General features: G+C 56.4%; 1 long non-coding RNA gene across 1 annotated transcript; it reads right to left on the bottom strand.

Moving 5' to 3' along the window:
- Positions 1-2,669: 2,669 nt before the first annotated feature.
- On the bottom strand, positions 2,670-5,212 carry LOC127678580 (uncharacterized). Its single transcript, XR_007976599.1, has 5 exons — positions 3,959-5,212; positions 3,743-3,877; positions 3,530-3,659; positions 3,327-3,451; positions 2,670-3,241 (listed from the first exon to the last, which is right to left on the bottom strand). It is a non-coding gene; the product is annotated as an uncharacterized LOC127678580 (long non-coding RNA).
- Between the last annotated feature and the right edge of the window lie 215 nt (positions 5,213-5,427).

The raw sequence follows: 5,427 nt of genomic DNA, 5'->3' as shown, positions 1-5,427 counted from the left end.
GGTTGGGTGTGTGAGGACCCCCGTAGTTCTGTGCCTGCAGGGTTGGGGGGTTGTGCTGGGGACCCGGGGCCCCATGAAGATTTGAAACATCTCCTCCCAGGCTGTGCAGCATGGAGCAGCCAGCCCCTCCCCACCCTCCCCACAACCCACCCTGGCTGGGGTTTGGGGATGAAATTCAAGCCCCTGTTAGCTTCTCCGCACAAGGAGGGGGGTGGTTGAAAGTGCCTTTGGGTGGCAGGCTTGGAGCCTGTCTAGCAGCCCTCTCTAAGCCCCTTTTCTAAAAAGCAGGAAATCGGGTTGGGCTAAAGGTAAACACATTCCAAACTGTGGGCTGATGGAGGGGCTGTGCTGGCTGAGGGGTGGGGGGCTGGGCCACCTCTGTTTTCTCAGCCCCTACCCGTGGGTGAGGCTCTTGAGGCCCAAGACCCACAGGCACACCTGTTTGCAGAGCTTTGGTGATTTGGGGGGCATCTAGCCCCCCACCAGCCTACACCTTGAGGTTCTGCCCCCACATCCATCCAGTTTTTCTGGGGGAGCTCCTGGGTATGATTCCAGACACAGGCTTCAGAATCCTCTGCGTTAAATAAAGGGGGTGTGGATAAACTCAAGGTAGGCCCTGTCCTGTGACACCCTCACTATCTGTGACATTGATGGGAGTGGTTCGAGGAGGCAGCCACCATGAACTGATGAGAGGGGACAGGAAGGAGCCAGTCCTCCCTTGCCACACTGGCACCCTCATCTCCCCAAGTTTGTCTTAGCATCTTCTGGGTAGAACTCCAGAGTAGGAATGTGCGATTCCAGCCTCCTATACCTCAAAGCCGGTGCAAAACTCATGTTTAGCATGCTAGGCTGTCCGGGTGAACAGGAGAACAGGGCCCAGAGGAGGTAGCTTGTGTCATTCTGACCTCCTGTCCCCCGTTCTACACTGTGACTCTATTTCTGTGTCCCTTAGGCAGACTCTGAGCCTTATTGGGCACCCTTACCCCGATCTTCACCATCCATCCCCTATGGTTACCTCCAGTGCCTAATAGCTGTTCCTGCCCACATCTCTTATAAGGCAGCAGCTTTTGTCTCTGAGCCTGGCTTTTGCAGGGTTGGGTGGTCAGATGTTTGTCATAAAGGCTGTTTGTAGATACCCCACCCCCACCCCCAGGGCAAGCTACTTTGTCACTGGGGGCAAGTAGCCTCTAGTAGGGTCAGGAAGATGGACATGTTCTGACTGGAAGCGTTTGAAATCCTCTGTGGAAGTGATGAGAGAAACACCCACACGTAATTGTGCCCAGTGGGCGCCTAACCACCCTGTCCAGGAAGACCACAGAAGTCCCCCTCCCAGAAAATTAGAGGGCAAAATGATGGCGAGAGAAAGGGTTGTGGAGGGTCCAGAAGAGAGACCAGGCATGTGGTGGGGGTGGGGAGGAGCTGGCCCACTGCCCAGAGGGGGTATGGGGCGGAGAGGGTGGGTGTTCCTGACAGTCAGTCTTGTCTGGTCTTTGTCAGCTGGAGGAGATTTTCTTGACTGCTGTAAGCACTGGGGCTGGGGGAGGGGGATGATAGCCAAGGACCCCAGCCTCCTATTTTTTTTTTAAGCTGCTCTTCAAGTCCCTTCCCAGAATCTGTACAGCTAAGGGTCTTGGAGCTGGGAGGCTTGTAGGAGGCTCAGAGACAGAGGGGTCAGCTCAACCTGTTGCTGTCTCTATTAGGGCACTAATCACAAACCCGTGGCATGCTTCGCTTCCACCCTAGGAAGCAAGACCTCAGCGACAGTCCTTCATCTACCTGTCTTTCACGCTGACCTCCCGAGCCTCTTTGGGTATTCACTGTGCCCTGTGTTCTGAGTTACATTCAGACTTGTGCATGTCCCTTCAGTTCCTACCCACAGCAGACAGCAAGGGTAGGGTATCACTGCAGGCATCTACGAGGACTCCAGTCCAGAGCTTAGCATGGTCGGAGCAGGAGAGGAAAGCCCAGAGGCCACCATGGGCCTCTTTATGTGGCTGTGGTCTATGCAGCCTCTATGCTGCCTATCCCTTAGGAACCTCACTGCGAGGAGGAGGAGGAGGAGGAGGAGGAGGAGGAGGAGGAGGAGGAGGAGGAGGAGGAGGGGGAGGAGGAGTCAGATTCACTTGGTGCCTCTACATTATGCCTCGGGAGTTGGGATTAGGGTGAGGACTTGAGTCACCCAGGCAGGACTGGGAGCAGTGGAGAAGCCAGGCTTCTGGTTGGGCCCCCCATCTCTCTCATTGCTAAGGATGTCCTTCACCTCCCCAGCCCCCCCAATCTTGAGGGATCCCCCCCACAGCCCCGCCTCTGTCTACGTGTGGCACTCTGCCATTCTCTACTTGTGATGGCTATTGCTCTGCCCATTCCTCAGGCATCATTTCATATTCATAGGCCCCTCCCATACCATAGCTTCTTGGCATCCCATGAGCCCCCTCCCTGTGGGCCATCTCATGGGCCTCCTATCCTGATGCCCCCCACCCTTTCATAGGCCGTCTCCTATTCCCCATTCCATCCTAGAGGCCCTCCCCATTCCATAATCCCCTTCATTATGGGTGCTGTGTCCCATCCCTTTTATTCCCCTTCCCTCATTTCTTTCCCCTGCCCCCCCGCCCCCTCCCCCCAGTGAGTCGCATTATAGTCAAGTCCACGAGACCAATGACTGTAACTGTGTTTATTGATGGATCCAGGACCTCTGGTGAGGCCCTGGTGAGGAGGGGCAGAGGATGAAGTAGGGCATGTTGAACTTTTTATGATGGAACTGCTTCCAGACTAGGCGAGGGGATGGCGAGGCCTCAAGCACACGGCCACACCCAGTTGCCCTCAGACGGAGATGGATGACAGGCGGACACTGGGGCGGCATAGCCAAAGGGGCCTACACACTCGCTGTATACATTCATACGGAGAGACTCAAGGCTATCTCCGGGACTCCAAACCAGTGCAATCGACTTAGTGCAAATTCAAAAGGGGGTAAAGTGGGGAAACAGAGTCACGGGTGCTTTGAGTCTCTCAAGCTAAGAAGGAACAAAAGGAAAGAAACAAAGTTACAGGAAAGGAGGAAGAAGAAAAAGACAGGAGGGAGATGATGACGTCATCCTGGGGTAGAGGCTTGGCTCCAGGATGGTGTGGGTGGTGGTCTCCCGGGTCAGGCAGAGTTGGCCATGAAGATGGAGTCTCAGGGGTGGGTGGGTGCTATTTGTCTGCTCTTTCAAGATGTTGACACCGTCTGTTCTTTCAGCTTCACCTGCAGAAGACAAAAAAAGACAAATGAGGTGGGGCCAGGAGCAGGGAGCGGGCTTGGCAAGCTTCCAAAGGGCACCCCTGCTCACCTTCGAGCCGATTCCTGAGGCAGGTAGTGTAGTGGTTCCGAGTGCAGCATATTCTTGATTCAGAACTAGACGGACTTAAAGTCCCCGGATTCAAAGGCCCAGACATGAGCTGGGTAGCACCATTTCTGTGGGTGGGAGAGAATGAGACCCCTGCCCTTGGCAGCCTGCCACGCCCCACCCATATGGGGCAGAAGAATCCTCACCTTTCTTCTTGAGGGTTCAAGGTAGGGGGAACAGGATCCAGAGAGCAGCAGAGATGTGTTGGCTCTTTGGGAAAAGGGAAAGAACAGACGGCTTCTACAGCAGTGTCCCATGGCGCCAGCCCACGGTGTTCTGCAAAAGACAGAATTCCTGAGTGAGTGGGTGGGCAATTAGGTGGAGGAGCGGGCTAGCCCTGTGGCAGGGAGTATGCTCACCAGGAAGGCTGGATGACTGTCCTTCTGAACTCTCCATCACACCGGACCATATCATGTCTTTCTATCATGTTGACCACACCTGTCATCCTCACCTTCAGTGACTGGCAGGCACACCCACCTCTGCTGGAGACCTGGCTGTGGGAATAAGAAAAGACACGAGTTAATTGGACTTGCGTGGGAGGAGACTGGGTGACCACGAGTGGGACAGACACTTACCCTAGTCTCCAGTCCGAGCTCTCCAAGACACCGATCACTGCTCCGTCGCCGCCCGCAAGGCCCTCCTTGGCCACGGACTCTGGAGGCCAGTGCCTTGCTGGCTCACCACCCCAGCTGCTTTACCTCGCTCTACCTGCACCCAACCTCCCTCCCTAGAAAACTCATTCATTCTACCCCACCTGCCTCGCCTCATCTGGCTTCATCCTGTGCCCTTGACTCCCCTGGAAATGTTCTGTCTGTCATGCCAGACCCAGGGACTGAGCGGTTAGGGCATACAGTGCACCAAGTCCACTGTGGGCCCTTTCCGCACCAGTCCCTGGGCCGCAGTGCCTCATGGGAATGGTGTGTCTGCAGGCTGGACCCACTGCAGCCTCCTTGCTGTAAAATCCCTCTGGAGTCCGATACCTGCAGCCCCCACTCCCTTCCTGGTGACACACTGCACTGCCCTTCTTTCCCGTTCTCCAGCCATGGAAGCTCTGGCAAAGTTGGGCCTTTGCCAGAGCCACTCTTGGACCTTCTTCTAAATGAATTACGGTGGGTGGGATGTTGTGGCGGCTGGGGACCCATCTGTGTCTTATGACCCCACCTTGCCCTGTTTGACCCCAGACTAGAATGCTTCTGTTCTTGCTGGATTCCATGGTCTCTCCCACTGTCTCCAAGGACTCCTATCACCTCCCTGGAGGCAGCGGCCTCAGTCTTTACTGGCAGCCCTACAGCTCTTCTTTCTTCCCTCTAGATGCTCTTTCCACCCGGGGTGGCCAATGGTCCCCCAGCCTTGTTCTGTCTCGGCTCCCCCCGAGACGATGTCTCCTTTGCTAACTGTCCTGCCTTTCTGTGTGCCGCCTGCTGGGAGGCCAGCCGCTTCTTCTCATTGGCCTCGCGCTCTACACCTCCTTTTAGAAGGTCAGTGCAGCGAGGCCAAGAGAGAAGGAGACTCACCTGCCCAGCAGACGGCGGTCCTCACCTGCCCACTGCTGCCAGCTACACCTTCACTGCCCAGGTCTGGAGTCGAACCCTTCCCAGCAGCTCCCCATTATCCGACCAGCCGCCACGTCCTGAAACCAAAAATGACCGGGATGAATGTCTGGCTCCCCATTCTTCTCCAACCCTAGCTCAGGCCCTTCAGCCCCCACACCGATGTTTTCCAGCCTCTTTGATGCCTTTGCCCTGCCTGAGCTAGCCCCTCAGTCCTTCAACATTCCTGCCAGACTCCAGAAGCCGAGGTGCTCCTCGGACCCCACAACTCTCCTCCAGCGCTCCCATCTTCCCCAGTTTCCCCATACCCCCCACCCCCACCCCCCACCCCCCTCCCACACCCGGTGCTTCAGGCTCTCTAGCCCGGGCTTTTTCTAACTGGGGTGACTCCGCCCAGAATTCCCGCCCCTACTCTGTCAACCAATCAGTACAAGGCCCCGCCGGGGCCCCCGCAGGGCCCACCTCCACCCTGGATCGTTCCAGCGCACGTTCGC

Source organism: Apodemus sylvaticus, chromosome 1, assembly GCF_947179515.1.
Source record: "Apodemus sylvaticus chromosome 1, mApoSyl1.1, whole genome shotgun sequence".
Classification (NCBI taxonomy): Eukaryota; Metazoa; Chordata; class Mammalia; order Rodentia; family Muridae; genus Apodemus; species Apodemus sylvaticus.
Note: the sequence above shows the minus strand (reverse complement) of the source record. Positions and strands in the feature narration are given on the sequence as shown.